The sequence below is a fragment of the Alosa pseudoharengus genome, unplaced genomic scaffold (assembly GCF_046254945.1).
Source record: "Alosa pseudoharengus isolate Yale_2024_CS ecotype anadromous, Long Island Sound unplaced genomic scaffold, YU_APseudo_1.1 YU_APseudo_1.1_scf_3, whole genome shotgun sequence".
NCBI classification, from domain to species: Eukaryota; Metazoa; Chordata; class Actinopteri; order Clupeiformes; family Clupeidae; genus Alosa; species Alosa pseudoharengus.
The window spans coordinates 40,521,875-40,543,748 of record NW_027468718.1 but is presented as its reverse complement, the minus strand read 5'-3'; the positions used below and the strand labels follow the sequence as shown (position 1 = coordinate 40,543,748).

Here is a 21,874-nt window from a genome sequence, read left to right as displayed (position 1 = left end):
ATATTGCAATTTGCAATAATATCCAACAAATTGTATTTTAATCTGCAAAGTGACAATGAAATCCTAAAATCAATTCCAATCATTTTGGTTAAAAAATAGAATAAACATGGATTGAATTGCATTCCATTTTGCCATGGTACTTCAGTCTCAAAATTCAAATGGCAATTCATTTTGCATTTCAATTTTCAATATTCAGTTTCATCATTTAACTGTCAATACGTTTTGCAATTTAATATTTAAAGTGCAATGTAGGATTGAATTTTAAAAACATATTTGGCAAAACTGTCAATGCCAGCTTGAAAAGATTTTGGATTATTTTGGGCAAAACGTTTTGCCATCGTTTTGAGGCATTTTATTCAAATGGAAAAGTAATAGCGCCCCCCGTGATTGCATTGCACTTTGGTCACGCTCTTTGTGTTGCAAAATTCAAATGGCCATTCAATCTGCCAAACGCATTGCAATCTGTCAAGTCACTAGTCAAGGCGGGAAGTGGGCTACGTCACTTCCGTGTTTACGTCTTACCCAGTTAGCGCTTGCAATGGAGGAGTTTGCATCTGCACTAAGGTCTCTCGCTGATTATGTAGAACACCACCGTGTCAACAAGTCTGACTCAATGGACATATTACTGAAAATGGACGACAGAGTGGGCTATCTAGCCCTACTTGTCCGATTTGATGTCAACCTGCTCCGTTCAAAGATTTCTGAGGCCTTACAGCTAATGGGCGCTAGCCGGTGGGGAGACCTTCTGTGGAAACTTCAGAATGGACCATCAATCTTTCCTGTCTGCCCGAATTACGGCTCCCACACACAGCTGCGTGCATCGCGTTGCTGGAGACGCATCCCATTCACTTTACATGGGCTCACGTGATCCGTTGCCGAACTGAATTGTGGGTCCGTCGCGTCGCGTTTCTCCCGCCGCTCGCGTTGAGGAGTTCAGCTGTTGCTGCACCGACAGACGGCACCGGCCAATCAAGCCAATCTACGGACGACACCAACCAATCACATTACGGTTTTACTTCAAGTCATTTGCATAGCTACCGTCGGGAACACCCACTGGCATGCATTGACGGAACGCAGCTGTGTGTGGGAGCCGTTAGCTGTGATATGTTGACTGTCTGTACTATGTTAGATTTTATTTAACACTTAACGTGTCTTTAATCGACAGTTAATAGGAGCCCATCACACATATTTGTGAGGGCTATGTATTTTCCCTCGGTGCAGAAAAATGAAGCACCTTACAACATAGCTATCAGGTTATCATAGGGCTAAGTGGACAAACTGCTCAGTTCGCATAGCAGTTAAACCAGCTTGCTAAATGTTCATTATGAGTTTATATCAACAATGTACCTTTCCCTGTCTGACTGAAAATAACATGTCTATTTTATCTTATTAACATGTTATCTGTAGTTGATGTAATATCACATAAGCCTCATTGATATAATATCTTGTTTCAAATTTGCAAAGCCAGACAGGGCTAGGTGCATTGCTTGTTGACAATGAATGACAGTATAACTATTAGGTAAGTGATAAGGTAAGGTAAATATTAACAATCATGTTAAGATAAGAGTTATACTCAGTTCTTGGAGCAGTGTATCCAGGGTTGAGGAAGGTTCTTCAAAATGTAATTAGTTTACAAATCACTTGTCTGTTTAAAATTGACATAGGATGAAATCCATACTGTTCAATCTTAATATGAGCTTTTCCACAACCCAGACTTTTTTGTACAATGAGTGTCCAAGATATTAGGTATCTTTCAAGTTGTGTTCGCAAGTATCACATCTGTAACCTACCACTACCATCATGTAGCTGTAATATTTTCATGGCAGATCATTTCAATGTCAGATGTACCTAATTCACTGCACACTCAATGTATGTGCGTGTGTGTGTGTATGTATATATATATATATATACATACACACACACACGTATATGCCAAGGCCGTAGTCATGATGTAAACATTGGGGGGGACCAAATCTGTGGTGGGGTCTGAGGGACCCTCAAACAGAATTTCAATACATTTCCTACCATGCAAAAATATTATTAAAAATCACAAACAAGTCGTTAGGTCAGTCAAAAATTAACTTTTGACGGACATAGGAATGGCATGGATGGATTATGAACCCCTGGACACAGATGCCCCCCCCCCGGTGAGTTTTGTGAAAAGAGAAGGGTGGAGAAGAAGCAACTTCACTGGTCCATCCCTGGACCAGTGACTCCATTTGTGTTTAAAATGTATACTTTAAAAGAAATTACAAACTAGAGTATCTTATGATAACCTCTATATTACACAGAATGTGGTTCTTTGACTTAGCCTATTACTTACACCTGAAGATTTTTTTAAACTAAGGCTTAGACTCATTTGGAGCCTAATAAGATTTTGTCTTTTAGATTTTATTATGCTGGCGGCTAATCACACAATTTTAACATAGTTTGAAAGGGACAGGATTCAGGAATAGGCCACTAAGACAGGCCCCTCTTCTGTCTGACCCACCTCATGTTACCCCTGTATGCATTGGTGAATGGAGGTGCAAATTCCTTTCTTTGGTTATTGTCCGCGATTCACATTAACTGTAGGCTATCACGTAGGGCAGGCCTATTGTAAACGTCGCCACATTTGATCGTTTTGCCTGCATGGCTGCGCGATTGTGTGCGCATCTAAATAATATGCAAGATGCAACAATCATTTCTAAGAGGCCTATAAACGGTAATTTCTGGCATTACTACTAGCATATGAATGCATTATTTATGTTGAAAGACGTGAAAGAAATCACACAGGCTTGCACAATTCATCATTTAAAATAAAACGTTTCACTTTTGCTATCATTGCGAGAATAGGCTACAATATGGAAAATGTTCCCTTTCAGTCTGATCGGCTCCAAACATGTATGGGATTTCCTTAGCCTGTGCTACACCTTTTCAAGAAGTTTTGTGAAAATTGTACCAGTAGCTTTTGCGATATTGTTAATAGCCCTACCTCACCGCAGTAGGGTGCATTAAATGGAAGCTTTTGATAGCTCACTCCACTAACGAAAAACGGAAAATCACCAGGACAAACCACTCAGGGGTGTAGGCTACTCTGGAACCATAGGTCACTAATTTGTGCGTTATTTACGTTTGATTACATTTCAGCTACAGTATGTGTTGGTTTCCTGTAGGCCTAGTATAGCGCTTTATTCTTTATTTATTTTTCTATGTCCGAATATTGGGGGGGACATTTTGGTCATATTTGAATATTGGGGGGGACACGTCCCCCTCAATGTCTATGGTGACTACGGCCCTGGTATATGCCATATATTTGTTAATAGCAACTCTGAAGTGTCAAGTGTCTAAAGTTTGATTATCTTTACAGGTGGAGCTGTCACTTGAGCAGCCATTGATAAGGGAGACGCAGTGCAACTACTTCTATGTACAGGGTTACTTACAAACCTAGACCAGTGTGCCTATCAATGTTTTTTGAATGGCCTGTTTTCTGATGTTCTGGTTCCTTTTCCATGCTTACAGTATACAGGCAGGCCTTTTTACATTATTCCCCATACCAACTTATATGTACAAAGTTACCTTTACAAACTTAGACCAGTGTGCCTATCAATGTTTTTTTTCTAATGTTCTCTGATGTTCTGGTTCCGGTATATTAAATTATAAAGTTATGAAGGACATCATCCATGTGTAATACAATTGTACTTTATTCTTTAGATAGATAGACATCCAGTAGCTTATACATACATACACACGTAAACAATCAAATCACTCACAGGTATGTAAAAGTAAAGAGCATGAGAAGTGATTATAAGGTCTGACAGGTACTGATCCTGTGATACATTGACCATGATAATGTGCTATGGTAACAATACAAGTTCGCATATTGTATAGATTTGTAAAGATGAACAATAATATTGATTAAGGGTTTGTATTCATAAAGATGAACAATAATGGTGGTTAAGGTTTTGTATAGATTCATAAAGATAAACAATAATGGTGGTTAAGGTTTTGTATAGCTTCATAAAGATGAACAATACTGATGGTAAAGTATGTGTATAGATTAATAAAGATGAACAATAATGGTGGTTAAGGTTTTGTAGATTCGTAAGATGAACAATAATGATGGTAAAGTATTTGTATAGATTAGTGAAGATGAACAATAATGATGGTAAAGGTTTTGTATAGATTCATAAAGATGAACAATAATGATCCCACCATATTTTCTGCAGTAGGTTTATGGGCCATAAACACAGCTTTAAATGTATCATAATCTGGGAACCCTGTATAAAATGAAATCTGTTTATCGTCACCTTGAAAATTTGAAATCAAAAACTGTTTTTGTTGAAGCTCTAAAATGAAAAGTTCTTGATCACCGATGGTCTTGCGGGCTTCCCCAAGTTGATCTTGAAGTGAGGGAGGCAGTGCAGCATATTCATGGTCTGGGTGCGGAGGAGGTGTCTTCACTGGAAGTATAAGAGAAACATATTGATGGACACATTAGGTCTTTTACAAGGATATTCATGCTCAATTCATGTAACCAATTACACCATGTCGATCATCGAGATCCGTGGAAACATTACTGGAAATCATCAACAGAGAAATACTGTCACTACACAGTTAATAAATACAGTTGTTTGTTTAGGATTAGTGAGTGTATGTTTTACCCTTTGTTGTGGCATCCGTGTTTGTCACACATTCGATGGCAAAGCACTTGAACACGGTGGTGTCTAGAAGGGATACAGCTAAGGTTTAGGGTTAGGATTAGGGTTAGGTTACTTCCTGTCCTGATACTGTTTATTTCTATGGATATTTCACTGGAGATTTCACTATCTGTTACGTGACTTCCGTTGTTAGCTGTATCCCATCTAGCCACAACCCTTGAACACTTGCTGTCGGAAAAACAAAGTAGCCATGGGGGCGGTCCTTGTCATTCCGAGGTGCTCTGAATGCACCATTAGCCTGCAGACAGATCTTGCAGTTGCCTTCCCTAGCGTTCATGGGCTTCGTAAAAACCTTTCTCCGAGTGAAAACATCATCATTCCGCGTCATTCACGTCACGTAATGTGTGAGTCAGAGGTCGGAAACTGGGGCTAGATTTTGCTAACATGGTGCATTCAGAGCACCTTAGGAATGACAAGGACCGCCCCCATGGCTACTTTGTTTTTCCGACAGCAAGTGTTCAAGTGCTTTGCCATCGAATGTGTGACAAACACGGATGCCACAACAAAGGTTAAAACATATACTCACTAATCCTAAACAAACAACTGTATTTGCTTAAAATATAGTGTAAGATGCTCGTGAAAGAAAGATATGCAGCTTTTCAAGTGATAAAAAAAGGCAAATTCCCAAGTTCACATTAAAACTGTTGGACATGAAAGGCCACATGGACTACTAACGAACTACAACGTGACGACAAAAGTGATGATGAGCCCCTAACTGGGCAACTCTGTTAGCAAAATCTAGCCCCAGTTTCTGACCTCTGACTCACACATTAAGTGACGTGAATGACGCGGAATGATGATGTTTTCACTCGGAGAAAGGTTTTTACGAAGCCCATGAACGCTAGGACAGAGTTGCCCAGTTAGGGGCTCATCATCACTTTTGTCGTCACGTTGTAGTTCGTTTGTAGTCCATGTGGCCTTTCATGTCCAACAGTTTTAATGTGAACTTGGGAATTTGCCCTTTTTATCACTTGAAAAGCTGCATATCTTTCTTTCACGAGCATCTTACACTATATTTTAAGCAAATACAGTTGTTTGTTTAGGATTAGTGAGTATATGTTTTAACCTTTGTTGTGGCATCCGTGTTTGTCACACATTCGATGGCAAAGCACTTGAACACTTGCTGTCGGAAAAACAAAGTAGCCATGGGGGCGGTCCTTGTCATTCCGAGGTGCTCTGAATGCACCATTCCACGAGCTGCACGAGCTGAAACACGCCCTCATGACGTCAGTTCAAAGACGTGATAGGGCCATTTGGGAGGAATGTCCTCATGACGATTATGACTGGAGGCTCATGCTGCTTCCTTATGTTGGAATATGCGAAAATAAACAGAAATCGAAGGGATACCTTCTTATACGTGATTTCTGCAACAATGGTAGGCTAGCCTACTGAAAACGTTTGGATATTCTGTTATTTTCTGCTGTTGGCTAAATAGATAGACACACATATAGGGGAAACACTTGATATTGAATTTATGTGCTACAATGCAGGCCTGTTAACTGTATGACAACAGTGGTTTATTTAAACTACATCATAAGAATTTATTTCGTCAGTTATCATGCTCATTTTAATGAGTAAGAATGAAAGTTCTGCTGTGTTTATTGCAAACAACATTCCGCGATATCTCCTGCGATATCTCCCGCGATGTCTCCCGCGAGTCACGTCAGGCAGACTGTAGCCTGCCTGTCCGGGATGAGCTGCCCTCTGTTGTAGCTCCTCCCGGCTAGCCTCTGAAGATCACGTTTACGTAGAAAGCCAGACGAAAGTTGCCTAGCGTTCATGGGCTTCGTAAAAACCTTTCTCCGAGTGAAAACATCATCATTCCGCGTCATTCACATCACTTAATGTGTGAGTCAGAGGTCGGAAACTGGGGCTAGATTTTGCTAACAGAGTTGCCCAGTTAGGGGCTCGTCATCACTTTTGTCGTCACGTTGTAGTTCGTTTGTAGTCCATGTGGCCTTTCATGTCCAATAGTTTTAATGTGAACTTGGGAATTTGCCCTTTTTATCACTTGAAAGCTGCATATCTTTCTTTCACGAGCATCTTACACTATATTTTAAGCAAATACAGTTGTTTGTTTAGGATTAGTGAGTGTATGTTTTAACCTTTGTTGTGGCATCCGTGTTTATCACACATTCCGATGGCAAAGCACATGAACACTTGCTGTCGGAAAAACAAAGTAGCCATGGGGGCGGTCCTTGTCATTCCGAGGTGCTCTGAATGCACCCTCAGACTCAGTCAAGACGAACAAGCCTATTTTCCGACGAATGACCGTCGCAGGAATTTGCGTTATAACAAAGGGACGCCAGACCCTCTTGTAACAGCTGTACTCGGTGATACTGCAGACTCGTAAAAGTAGTTGGAAAATAAGGCAGAAAAACGACAAGGTTTCCTCATGCTGCTTCCTTATGTTGGAATATGCAAAAATGTACAAACAATCAAGAGGATGCTTTCTTGTATGTGATTTCTGCAACAGTGATACTGCAAACGTGTTGATAGCCTATTGTTGAGCCTATTTTTATGCTGTAGCCTAGTGTAAAGCATGTCACACTAGCCTAGCCTACAGAAAACACTTAATTGATGTGATATAATGATAACTTGTATGCCTACAATGGTTTATTAAACATCGTAGTCATTTATTTAGTCAGTCATCATGTTCATGTTAATGAATAGGAAGGACATCTAAACGATACCAACATTTAAATAAACCAACATTTCGCGCAATATCTGCCGTGAGTCCCTATGCGTGAGTCACGAGCTCCTCCCAGCTGACTGGCAGATCACGTGGATAGTCAGTCGCGATCGATTATTTAATAAATACATGTGAATTACGAATAATAATAAAAAGATTCTACCTAATGTGACTATTTTTTCCATGAACTGTAAAAGAAAACACATTTTTTCCCACTGTATTCTCCATAAAGAGTAAAGTAAATTATGTACTTATTTCTGGAATTGACGTCACTTCCTGGACTCGTCTGAGGCTGGTCATTCGTCTCTAAAAGACTTAACTCCTACTGCCTCAGGCTCGGTGGAACGTTCGAGGTGAATTGACCTCTCCAGAATAAGTCCCGCCTCCGTAACTTCCGTATCCATCCAACTTCCGGGCGTGGATTGTCTATGGGAAATAACATGGCGTTTCGAAATATCATACCGGTAAAACATCTGTAGGTAGCGAAGTTGAAAAATCTGGTGGGCAGATTGGCCTACACACTTCTGTACGGAGCCCTCCGGGTGACATGGGGAAAAAAAAACATGGGTTAGAAAAAAAAAAAAAAAAAAGTAGTGGGGGAAAAAAAACATGAAGAAGAAAAAAAAAACGATGCACTTTTGCGGGATCTCATTGCGGGATCTCGCAAAGTTTTGCGAAATCTCGCAAAAATGTCCAAAAGCATTTGCAATTTGTTCAGAGGAAGGAGAATTTGCTACTATGATGTGCACAAATGACTAAATGTTGTGGAGGTTGAACTAATAGTTATGAGAATTTTCATTCTGATCTGCAAAAAGCACCAAAGCGACTGAGAAAAACTGTAAATTGCCTAACAGACAGCAGCCTAATTTCGAGGTATCCAGGGTGCGATTTGTAGGGGGGGATGGTGAGGATTTCCCCAACTCTGGTTTTCCTATCCCTACCTCTGCTAAATTATTTTTATCTCCGGTGGGGACAAGGATTAAACCCCTTGATAGCGATGAATGCAACTTAACTGCTAGCCTACTTAAACTCTTGAAATCTAGCGATCTTCAGTGTCAATACATCAGAGTAGGCTATTCAGTAGCCTTCTGGCAGACGGCGCATATTTCTGAACGTCATCAAACACAAAAACATTGTAACATTTTCAGTCCCTCTCAACATTTTAGTGCGGGAACTTCCGCAGGGAAAACAGCGCTGAACCAAACATGAAACGCGCTCAGAGCAGCATATCGTCTTACTTTAAACATCTAGTAGTTTGCGGATGACGAATGAGAAAGCACTCGTTTGATAAATCAGCCAGTAGGCTAGGACTAGTAGACAAATAACTTACAGAAATAATCTGTACAGCAAAAACAAATGTTGGTGGGTATTTAAACTATCTAGCGGGTGTTTTAACAGCTGCAAGAAATAGAAGCTTATGGCCCATATGTTCTGGTTCGTAAATTATTTTCATAAAACTTCAAGTTGCCCTATAACTTCTCTCCAAACTCTTCACTGCACTGTAGCCAATTAACTGACAGTATGATAGTAAGCTATTTATTTTCTGTAGGCTTCAATAAACACATTTATTTTTTCAACTTTTACAATATTACGCACTTGGCTACTGAACGCAAATCTGCAGGAGAGAGAATGCACGCAGCCTACGCAGCGTGTAGCGCAATGTGTAGGATATTTGTATACCAACTAACACTGTTAGCCAATTCACTAACTCAAGACTTCAGTGTCATCATATACAACATTTTACATAACAAATACAGAAAGGATGGAGGCAGCAAAGGTAGAGGAGTCATTTCAGATGGGTCAAGAACAAGGTGAATTTGTATGTTTCTCAAAACGTAGTCCAACCCTGCATTAGAGGAGCTGAGCACACTCGCTGTTTAAAGTCATACACAACGGTAAACTAAAACTAAGCTAAAGGTAAATGTTACAAAGTTGGCAAAATTAATATAGGCTATTATTAGCTATGAAATTATTCGTTCGTTCATTTTTTTTTTTTGGGGGGGGGGGGGTTACAAACATATTCAAACCCCCCCCGCCCCCCTCTGTTTTTTACACAAATCGCACCCTGGGTATCTGGGTATCACTAATACCTATTAAATAAATGTAAAGGACACAGAACTGTAAGCTCAAATTCAAAAACGTTTGAAGTCTACCCAAACATATGCAAAGGGAATATATATAAATTGTGTTGCATATAGCCAGCTTAATTAATGTCAATTTAAAGATTATGATTAGCAGTTTCTATGCATTTTTCCATTGATAGTTACAGGAAGCCACGTTTTGTTTAAACTATTGTTGCTTCTAGCCCACGTTACCTCCAGTTTCACTTGCTGCAGGGACGCACACATTGCATGATCGATCATAAGCGTTCTATCTCCGATGTAGAACTCAAATGTGTCTTGACGCCGCCGTTTGTAAGATCAGATCAAATAAAACGTTCTAAATGGAACGCGATGTAATTAAACTGTTCCTTTCCAAGCGTCTTGGAGACGTACTGTATGTGTGCTGACTGGGCTATGTCTATATAGTTGATGACACCAAATGAATAAGTATTGTAATTATGTTATTGGTAGTCGGAGGAGGAGTTACACACACACACACACACAACTCGGGATTTACTTTTCACAGTTTATTCACAAGAATTAATTAATACACCACTACCTCCCACACACAGCCACCCCGCATTCATACAACCCGCTTAAACTAGCCCTCTCTATGGCCGAGTTAAACTAGGGGAAGGGACTGGCCATTAACCCCGGCCGGGGGTTAAACTCAAAGCGCGCACACACACACACGCGCGCACACACACACACACACACACAGTAGGCCACACTAGACTGCAATAACAAGGCAATCAATAGACTGAGCTAGATCACAGGGTCCTATGACCGGCTTTGAGAAAGTACTGGTTTAGTCGGTACAGCAGCTCCAGCCTGGAGCGTTATGAGACTGACCGTAAGTGTCCAGAGATAATTCAGAGTCCGCAAGTAGCCTAATCCACAGAGTTCGCAAGTATCCACAGTGTTCGCAAGTAATCCACAAGGTTCGCTAGTAATCCACAACGTTCGCAAGTAGCCATTCACTACAGTATGCTGCAAATGAGCAGATGTGTGAAGCACCGGGCATAACTTAATTTCGCGGCTACGTGGAGCAGTAGTAGGTTCATTGTTGAGGAGGCCCATAGTTTGAGAAAAGCTGCAGATCATAGGCAGAGAAAGTTTTGCGAGATCCCGCAATGAGATCCCGCAAAAGTGCATCGTTTTTTTTTTCTTCCTCATGTTTTTTTTTCCCCACTACTTTTTTTTTTTTTTCTAACCCATGTTTTTTTTTTCCCATGTCACCCGGAGGGCTCCATACTTCTGCCATCTAGTTCCCACTGGATTTTTTGATTGTCGGTGCCGTTTAAGTAGTATACTATAGACTATACTACTTAAACGGCACCGAAAATCAAAAAATCCAGTGGAAACTAGATGGCAGAAGTGTGTAGGCTAATCTGCCCAGCAGCTTTTTCTACTTTGTCACCTACAGAGTTTGACAGGTACGATCTTTCAAAACGCCATGTTATTTCCCATAGACAATCCACGCCCGAAAGTTGGATGGATACGGAAGTTAGCAGGCGGGACTTATTCTGGAGAGGTCTTATAGGCGAATTGTGACATGATATGCTTGCGCCGCCAACACCCCCCCCCCCCCCCCCCAATTAAAAATAAATGTGCCCCCTTGAAAATCGCAAATGCCCCCTCTGTCACTGTAGGCTACTCTACAGCCGGGTCTGTCGGCCAGAGACTGCAAACTCCTCCATTGCAAACGCTAACTGGGTAAGAAGACGTAAACACGGAAGTGACGTAGCCTAGTTCCCGCCTTGGCGAGTGACTTGACAGATTGCAATGCGTTTGGCAGATTGAATGGCCATTTGAATTTTGCAACACAAAGAGCGTGACCAAAGTGCAATGCAATCACGGGGGGCGCTATTTCTTTTCCATTTGAATAAAATGCCTCAAAACGATGGCAAAACGTTTTGCCCAAAATAATCCAAAATCTTTTCAAGCTGGCATTGACAGTTTTGCCAAATATGTTTTTAAAATTCAATCCTACATTGCACTTTAAATATTAAATTGCAAAACGAATTGACAGTTAAATGATGAAACTGAATATTGAAAATTGAAATGCAAAATGAATTGCCATTTGAATTTTGAGACTGAAGTACCATGGCAAAATGGAATGCAGTTCAATCCATGTTTATTCTATTTTTTAACCAAAATGATTGGAATTGATTTTAGGATTTCATTGTCACTTTGCAGATTAAAATACAATTTGTTGGATATTATTGCAAATTGCAATATTAAATTGCATAATGAATTGTCAATTGCATAATGTAATGTCTTTTTGAATTGCATATTGTAGATTGCATTCTCATTTGAATATAGCTACCCATATGCTTCCATATTAAAGTGCAAGATATAGCCCAGAGAGTGCATTTATGGACAATCATCTGATGTCAATAAAAGGCTTGAATAGGCTTACATAATAAAAAAGAATTCACCATATATTCCTGCATCTCAGGATTCAACCACATTTTCTCCATGAGGAGAGGGGACACCCTAGAACTTGAAGAGGAAGGGGAAAAAAGAATTCCTCGAAACATCCATTTGTTTTGATAATGTGCTCATTATTCCACCCGACAAAATCCACTTGTCTGCACCAAGCAACCCATCTAAGTTATCTGACAGCTATCAAATGATTCAGATATAAAATGTCACCATTAGAGGCGGCTTTGCCACACAGCTCATGATCAGCCTTGTCATTAAAATTAATCATGGCATCCCCCGATTGCATGTCGTTTTTAATCACACTTTGTTATCTTGCTCAACCATGAAATGCATCTTTATTTTTGCAACCAGGGAAGGAGGAAAAAAAAAAACCTGAGGCCCTGTGCCAATCCGAGACATCCGGTGGTCTTACAGTATTGCTATATACCAACCTAGGCATGATGCAATCTTTCTTCAAGAGCATTCGACTATACTGTGCACTCATTAGAACCGCACGAGAACATGTCTCCTAACGCTACAGCTCTGTTTGAGTTCTCGTCTGTGGTTGTGTGCTGAATAAATCTGAAAGTATCCCTTTTTAGAATATGCAAGTCCTACGTCCTTTGATCTCCACATTGGTTTTCAAGACCAGCCCACAGAAGACTTGTTATGAAGAAACAGCATCACTAATTCTGACATAATTTCAGAGCGGCTAGGAAAGCGGGATATTACTTAATTTATCCCAGTGTTTGTACTGTGTGTGAATAAGGAGAATGAGATGAAATTTACTCTACCTCAGAAACCCCCCCCACACCCAGACCTTCTCCATATTAATTAATGGTGGGTGGCTGTTTGACACTTCTACTCCATAAACTTTTTTTTTTCGTGGCAACTTTATGACATGAAAGCTCAGCTAAGTCTGAAACATCAAAAATGTTCAGAGGCTTTGAAAAGCTTGAGACACCAGGCCTACTGCACCCAATTTTTTAGGTTGGGGGGATGGGGTGGGGCTGTGGGTGGGTGGGTGGGATGACATAGCTAAGGTTATGAAGGTGGGCCGGGAGGCTTGTATCGATAATGTGATAGCTGTTGACATGACAAGTTAGGACGGACTTGGTGCCATTACCTTGTGGCCACCCTCCCCCATCCCCATCTAATTACGCACTTAGGCTTGTGATGTCACGTAACCCCCTTGCTGACCACGCTCGGGAATGGGGGGGCTGTCACCTTAACGACTCGAAGATACAGACGTTGAGGCGAATTGATGGCCAGCCCACGGGACATGCATTAACTAGAGCCAGTTAATGAATGGGGGGACACTGCGAGGCCTCCTCGGCCACACCATGCATCACCCTGATGGCAGACACTGAAAGGTACCATTTTTTCCCACCTCTCCTTCTCTCCTCCCCTGGCTCCTCATTGAGTAATACCTGTGCCTTCTGAGTCCTTGTCCGGCCTTTGTTTCTAGCCTGAATGCGCTGTTTGCTCCGCGGCGGAGGCGATGTAATGCCATATCCGAATCTATTATGTCTGTCGTGTCTGTAAGAGCTTCGCTTTGGAAATCAAAGAAGAAAATTCTGCCCGCTACATGGTGTGCGTGTTCGTGAGATGAAGTCCGAATGCCGTGCATGAAAGCATCCTCTTTGGCTCCGCTCCACTCGCGGGTTGACCTCACTAATTGCTGATCAGCTGTTAATCATTGATTATAAACCACTCTTGAAAAAAAGGGTATTTCCCTTGAGGCTACACTCCAGTGGCCCCTGACTGAAGGGAAAAAAGTGGCCATTAGCGTTATTAGAGCTTTTGATTTAATCCCAGCATGTTCTTCATTAAAGCCATTGATTGAGGGAAAGATTGATGCGTGGAGCAGCATGCAACCTCCCCTCCTGATCACTGCCACCACCACCCACCGCCACCCCATGCCATGGTCACCCAGACCCCAGCAGGGTGCCTTTGCACGTGTGCAGAATCAGCCTCCTCTCGAGCCGACACGAGCATGCACTTCAAGCTCCAGCCAGGGGTTCGATGGACATGGAAGGAATGCTAATGGCTTGACACAACACACAGAGCTGGGTATCACTTGACGAAACATCCGCTTATTTTTTTACGCTTGGTCCCTGAAGTTAAACACTCTACATTTCCTGCTGTGCATATGCCCCAGTGCAGGAAAATTTTTTTATTTTACTGTGGGCAGAAAGAAAGATATCAAGAACAACCTCCCACCGACTGAGTGTGATAACTAAACATTTATTTAACCCTCTTGTCTCAGCAAACATGCTCTACATTGACTAGCGAGAATAAATTGTTACGGAAGACTGTCAGTCTCTAAAAAGTAAGGTTTTATATAGCATTTAAACTGCTGAGCTCTTAAAGGAACACGCCACCCAAAATCAGTAGTAATATATGTTCTTACCTTAACTTTCACGAGTTGAGTCATACCTCTCCCGCGCCGGTAGGTGCACTCAAACGCTCTGTCGCGCGGCATGAATGTGTTAGCATGTTGCTATGCTAGCGGGCTCTGCCGTGGCCGTAGAGAGAGGAACATAGCAGTAATCAAACACCTCCACATTTTCCCTACTTAAATACAGTTGCACGAGTAGTTGATAAAAATGTGTACGTCACACAACATGAAAAGTGGCGATTTTCCAAGCGAATAAACAGGAGAACTACAATGTGTGGCGCAATAGCACTTGGGAGTACTTCGACCTAGCGTGGTAATATTATTAACACCTAATTGTAGATCCTATCCACCACAGAGTTTAGAATCCATGCTGGATCGACCCTCAGCCTCTCCCTCCCCTCTGAGCGAGAGAGAGGCACACACACTAGAGATGTGCTGATGGGCTATTATTTCAACCATAACTGCATAGCAAAACTTATCATCCATCAGCACCAAAGTTTGTTGACCAATTTTCGAAACCGCATGCACCCGCCCACCATCCGTTGGTTGTTTTAGGCTATATGGGTGATGCAGCGCTGCTGACGTGAGGCTAGAAAGCCCTTGCCTGTTCTAGAAAGACTGATCTAATGCAGCAAATATATTAAAAGGCTAAAGTCGTACATTGGCTATAGGCCTATCCCCAGAATATCAGCAGCAAACTCAGTCTCTGTCGCGCAAAACAGTCTCCAAATAAAACACACATCGGCCTGTTGCCTATTCTGCCAGCTTGTGACAATATATCGTCCAAAATGCTTGATTGCATTGCATTCTCCACATTTTTAGCTAAATTTTCATGTACCACATCAGCATTTTTGTTCAGTGAATCTTTTGTAAATTGCTTTACAATTACCGTACAATTAGAGTTTGCTGCTGATATTCTGGGGATAGGCCTAGCCAATGTACGACTTTAGCCTTTTAAAATATTTGCTGCATTAGATCAGTCTTTCTAGAACAGGCAAGGGCTTTCTAGCCTCACGTCAGCAGCGCTGCATCACCCATATAGCCTAAAACAACCAACGGATGGTGGGCGGGTGCGGTTTTGAAAATTGGTCAACAAACTTTGGTGCTGATGGATGGCTGATGGATGATAAGTTTTGCTATGCAGTTATGGTTGAAATAATAGCCCATCAGCGCATCTCTAGTGTGTGTGCCTCTCTCTCGCTCAGAGGGGAGGGTGAGGCTGAGGGTCGATCCAGCATGGATTCTAAACTCTGTGGTGGATAGGATCTACAATTAGGTGTTAATAATATTACCACGCTAGGTCGAAGTACTCCCAAGTGCTATTGCGCCACACATTGTAGTTCTCCTGTTTATTCGCTTGAAAAATCGCCACGTTTCATGTTGTGTGACGTACACATTTTTATCAACTACTCGTGCAACTGTATTTAAGTAGGGGAAATGTGGAGGTGTTTGATTACTGCTATGTTCCTCTCTCTACGGCCACGGCAGAGCCCGCTAGCATAGCAACATGCTAACACATTCACGCCGCGCGACAGAGCGTTTGAGTGCACCTACCGGCGCGGGAGAGGTATGACTCAACTCGTGAAAGTTAAGGTAAGAACATATATTACTACTGATTTTGGGTGGCGTGTTCCTTTAAAGTATCGGGATATTATAGGAAATATCGGAAATTTGTGAAGTCTGTGAGTTAAGACATAATAAATCACAAACTGATAATGAATTCAGTATTTTTGTCACATCATTTTATAGATAGATAGATAGATACGTTATTGATCCCCAAGGGGAAATTCAAATTCACTCATTATAACCTGTATTCAACATTTTGATAGTAAAGGTGAGCCAATGATATCACACTGGGATACGTTTTTAGAAATGTTTAATTGGGACTGTTTAACTGGGACAAAAGACAGTCAATATCAACTTGTCCACTGATGGTACATACATGTAGCCTTTCATTTAACTGGCTAAAATAATGTTGGGTGTTGTAAGAGGCTAAACAGCACACTAGTGAATCAATCCCAGTAGGAGTTCAATGCCTATTCTATTACCTCAGTGCACTGACCTGGATCTCATATGGCACACTGATCTAAAACAACCACAGGAGTCACAGAAATCATGACACAGAGGTCAAAGGCCAGTGTATGTGTGGAGTAAAGCTCAGCCTGGTGCTTACATGTTTATCTTGAAAAGGTTTTGAATCCCATAACTTGTAACTGAACTAGTTGTATAGTGCTTTGAATTAGCATACTAATTTGACATTCATGAGGGTGGCACTGGTGTGGACCATGTGATATGGATTAAATCCACAGATATGTAGATGCATAATCCCCATCATGGTGTAGCCAAGTCCAAAGCATATCCTTACAGAAAACCACCTCAGACTTGCAGAAATGTTTCCTCTTCAAAACTACCATAGTTTCTCGGTTTAGTGGGTGACAAGTATCCATCATATTATCAATAAACCAATTATCCAACAGATTTATTCATGATTTGATCTGTTTTGAGTCCTGACATTTTCAGCTAATTGGCTACTGTCAACAGGGAAAACAATCGTGGTTGGCCTCAGGGATACCGAAACCCCATAACAACAAATCATTCCTTGCCCTGCAGAGAGAAAAAAGTGCGGGTGTGTTGGACGACATTTCAAAATGTTTTAGATGGAACACTGAGGCATTAGAACATGTTGGGTCTATTGAAGCAGAACACTGAACAATCAAACCTGGAGTTCCCTAAAGCCTTTGAGTTTCATGTATCATATTGGCTTGAGTCAGAGTGGTTGGTGAGTTATATTGTTTTGCTGCATTTCTTTGGAAGCGTGATGTCTTGAAGATTTTTTATTTCCACCCTCCACCCCCATCGGAAATGGTGCTGAGATGTGGTTGGAATTGATACATTTCTTTTGCATGCATGACATATCGCATGAAGAACACTTTGGGTGGTATATAATCCTGCACACATTGATGCACACAAAAACATAAACACCAATACTCTCTCTCTCTCTCTCAAACTACATAAACACACACACACACACAGAGACACACACATGCACACACAAATAGAGAATATTTTCCATCGTGTAAATGTCTGGGGAGGCAGGCGGGTGTGCATAGGAGATGTGCCTGCTCTACTTAAATGGTAATCCATAGTGTTTAGGCCCCAGGTGAGCCTGGAGACAGGGTCCTCAGCCAGCAGCCCAAAACTGGCTGAAGGATTATTTAACCTGCTGTTCAATCTGGTGCATATCACAGATGAAACAAAGCATGCCACACCACTGTATTTAAGTAGTCCATCATCCTGGGAGAGGCTATATTCCCAGGCATACAGACTTGACAGTTTCAATGAGGTCTGAGAATAGTGAAAAAGCAGTTTTTCCTCAGCTTTCAAGCCCCAGTTATATCACATGCCTGTTTTGCTGCTAGTGAGCAAGGGAAATGTGCCAGTTTTTGTTTGTGTTCAACTCAACAAAAATGTTAGTTTTTTGGCCTATTTATGGACTATTGCTCAAATCACTTTGTCTCATTGTTTTAGTAAACAAAGCTCTATTATGAATTACCCGGGTCTGTAATGCCACAGTATTAGTGAAGATAGCCACTGGGGCATTTTTGCATTATTATTTACAACCAGAAACGAGGATGTATCATTTTAAGGTCACGTATCTAAACCAATTTATGTCTGCACCCTTCTCCAAAATGCTTGTCATGATCCGAGGAAGAGTTATCATGTAACTGTCAGTGCTAGTCAGGGTTTCCACCTCAGGTCTGTCCAGCTGTATGAGTAGCCTATACTTCGCTCCGGTCAGCTTGCATACAGGTTTTCGCTGGTCTCACATCAGCCTGCGGTACATCTTCTGCAGCAGAGTGTAATGCCATGTCACCATAACTGCGCGCTATCAGTAGCATTTGAAGATTTATAGATATCCGAATGCCGGCTGGAACTTTCTAGTCAAAGGCGTTTTTTGAAAGGGACCTGCTAACGCCTTGATTTCCATCTCTTAGCCCACGTGTGCAGGAATGGTAATTTATTTCACCTCCATCCCCCACTGGTGCTTAAATAAAGCTCTCCCCTGTCCCCCTCTCCCTCTCTCTTTCTCTCTCTCTCTCTTTTCTCTTCTCTTCTTCTGGCCAGAGACTGTTTGGTCCTCCTCTCAGTGGGTTGTAAATGAATGTGCTACTGCACCTGGGCTCCACAGGTGGTGAACAACACTAATGACAGCTCGCGTCACCGACATAATTTCAGCGCCGCCGCTTTCCCTGCGTGGCTGTCAGGTGTGCGCAGAGGGCAAAAAGACGCTGTCATGCGGAACACACCACGCGCGCGTGCGCGCGCCACAGGGCTCGCCAGGAAACTTTGCCCAACTCACTCACTAACACAAATTCAATACCTAGAGGACAAACCATGCTAATGTTCTCTGGCTTAAGCCAAACAGGTCTATTCTATTCAGTTGGTTGGCAGATTTTGGATTACGTGCTGGCTACGTGCTCTTTCTTAGATACTCTCTCATACAGTATGTTCTCATTCAGGTACTCTCTTGTATAGGGGGGGGGGGGGGTTACACAGAGATTCATTCCTAACGTTAGGTCTACTTAAAATCTGTGAATGTTTCTATTAAGCTTAGCTGCTGCAATTGCATTACAGATAATATTTCTAAATAAAACTCATAAAACACATACAAATTAATGAATATTAATGGTGATTACACCTGATGAAAGAAGAAATGTAATATATTTTATATGATTGTATTGTTTTTATATATATATGTTTATTGATCAAACCTTAAAGTATAATACAGGCTGTATAGGGAATGTCCATGGGTAACAGGTTAGACATTTTCCTTTTTTTTTTTTTAAACACTATACACAAATTCCCACCCATTCCGCCCCTCCCCTCTCACTCCATTCCTTTACACAGATAGTGAACAAGTATATCCGACCTACCTATATCCGAGTTAAACAGTGAAAGAAGGATTAAATAAGTAGGTAAAATAATATATTCAAAATGAGTAATAAAATAAGTAATAACAAAAATCAAACAAACAAACAAATAAATAAATAAAAGGGGAAGGAGGGGGATGTTAGCTATTGGCTGAGGGCTAATGATTTGTATAAGAAAGGAAGGGTTCCCAGGTTTTGTGAAATTTCTTCAGAGATCCTCTGACAGTGTGTTTGATTTTTTCAAGGTGTAAAAATGACATTACCTCTTCTAACCAGGAATTTGTGCTGGGCGGCTTTGGGTTCTTCCAATGTAGCAGTATTGGCAATAAGAGCAGCAAATGCAATAACATCAGCTTGATAGCTAGTAAATCTTCCCACAACAGGAGACACACCAAATATAGCAATCAAGGGGCATGGAGACATATGAATATTAAAGACTGCAGAGAGGGTATCAAAAAAGGATGTCCAAAAAGAGTGTAGTTTAGGACAAGAGAAAAAAGTGTGTGTGTGGTCTGAATGCAAAATTCATCTGCGTCAGTGAATAGTTTTTTCAGTCTGGCCCTTGTGTAGTGAATTCTGAAGACAACTTTGAATTGGATGAGGCTCATACGTGCACAAATGCAAGTATTATTAATTCTAAGTAGAACTTCACTCCACCAGATTTCATCTAGCGTGAGACCTAGCTCCTTTTCCCAAATATCCTTCAGTCCTAAAAGAGGAGAAGGTTGAGATGAAAGAAGACCATGGATTTAAGAGATTTTGTGATACTGGAGAGGACATGATGTTTTCTAACATGTTTTTTTCAGGCAGTGCAGGGAATGAGGTGAATTGTGTTTTGGTGAAATTGCGCAGCTGGAAATATCTGAATAGACCTAAATTAGAAACACCAAATTTTGAGGCAAGGTCAATGAAGTTCCCAAAGGTCCTATCTACATACAGGTCGTTAAAGGAGACAAGGCCCATCTTCTTCCAGTATGTAAAGGTTTTGTCTATGCTTGAGGGTAAAAACAGGTGATTGTTGCATATGGGAGTAAGGACAGAGGGAGATTTTAACCCATAATGATATCTAAACTGTTTCCAAATTCTCAGTGAAGAGAGAACAACAGGATTATTGGTGTATTGGGAGGGCCGTAGAGGAAGGGGTGCAAAGAGTAACGCAAGGAGTGAAGTAGAAGTGCAAGAGTTAGCTTCCATGGCACACCAGATAATATTTGGGTGATGGCACCATTTTTTTAGCATTTGGATGTTAGCGGCCCAGTAATACAACAGCATATTGGGTAGGGCGAAACCCCCTGCCATTTTGGGTCTTTCTAAAATTATTTTCTTAATCCTTGGAATCTTGCCAGCCCAGATGAAAGACAGTATAACGGTATCCAATGATTTAAAAAATGATTTGGGAAGAAAAAGAGGGAGGGTCTGAAACAGAAATAGGATTCGAGGTAGAACATTCATTTTGATGGTTTCAATTCCGCCAACAAGTGAAAGGGGTAATGTGCGCCATCTTTGAAGGTCTGATTTGATGTTTTCAGTCAGTTTTATGAAATTATTTTTACGAAGGGAATTGAGAGAGTGGGAGATATTGACACCTAAATACTTAAAACCGTTGGGGGAAAAATAAAAGGGCAAGCCCCCTGGCTATGGATTTGGCTGGTTGATTAACAGGGAAACAGAGACTCTTAGAAATATTCAGTTTGTAACCTGAAAAAGTACCAAATGTCTTCAGCAGGTTCACTATTCCATCAACGCAGATCACACGCACTTGCACATATAGCAATAGGTCATCGGCATACAATGACACTCTGGGTTCCATGCCTCCTCTGACTATACCTGTGAATGCTAAAGAGCCTTGAAGGGCTATGGATAGGGGTTCGATGGCCAGTGCAAATAATGAAGGTGACAGGGGGCATCCCTGACGTGTGCCACGTGTGAGAGGGAAGGGAGAAGAGATTTCAGAATTAGTTTTAACACTAGCTACAGGGGCAGAGTATAACAGGCGAATCCAAGAGATGAATTTGGGGCCAAAACCGAATTTGTGTAGTACAGTAAACAGATACTGCCACTCCACGCGGTCAAATGCCTTCTCTGCATCCAAAGAAATCACCATCTCTGGGGTTGGAGAAGCAGAGGGACATAGAACCACACTCAAAAGTCTACGCACACTAGATGACAGTTGACGGCCAAGGATAAAACCTGTTTGGTCTTCTGAAATTATGCTTGGAAGACAAGTCTCAAGCCTGCGCGACAGCACTTTTGCTAACAGCTTTACATCATTATTCAGTAAGCTTATAGGTCTGTAGCTACCACATAAATTAGGGTCCTTATCCTTCTTTAATATAAGAGAAATCAATGCTTGGTTGAGTGTTGGAGGCAAAACACCCTTTTCTAGAGAATCATTATAGACTTCCAATAGTATAGGAAGTCATTCGTATAAGTCATTTCTCCCAATGTTAGGGGTTCATCTAAACGTTTTGTTAATTCTTCACTTAAAGTTGGAAAGTCTAAATTATTAAGAAAAGCATCCATGACAGATGTGTCAAGAGGGGGTTGTGATTTGTAGAGCGTAGAGTAAAAGGAAAAGAATTCTGAATTTATTTTTGATGGGTCGGTAGTCAGGGTATGAG

General features: G+C 41.3%; 1 long non-coding RNA gene across 1 annotated transcript; it reads right to left on the bottom strand.

Annotated features, from left to right (window-relative positions):
• Positions 1-3,667: 3,667 nt before the first annotated feature.
• Positions 3,668-4,749, bottom strand: LOC143099782 (uncharacterized). The gene is made up of 2 exons (XR_012981757.1): positions 4,644-4,749; positions 3,668-4,442 (listed from the first exon to the last, which is right to left on the bottom strand). It is a non-coding gene; the product is annotated as an uncharacterized LOC143099782 (long non-coding RNA).
• Positions 4,750-21,874: the final 17,125 nt, after the last annotated feature.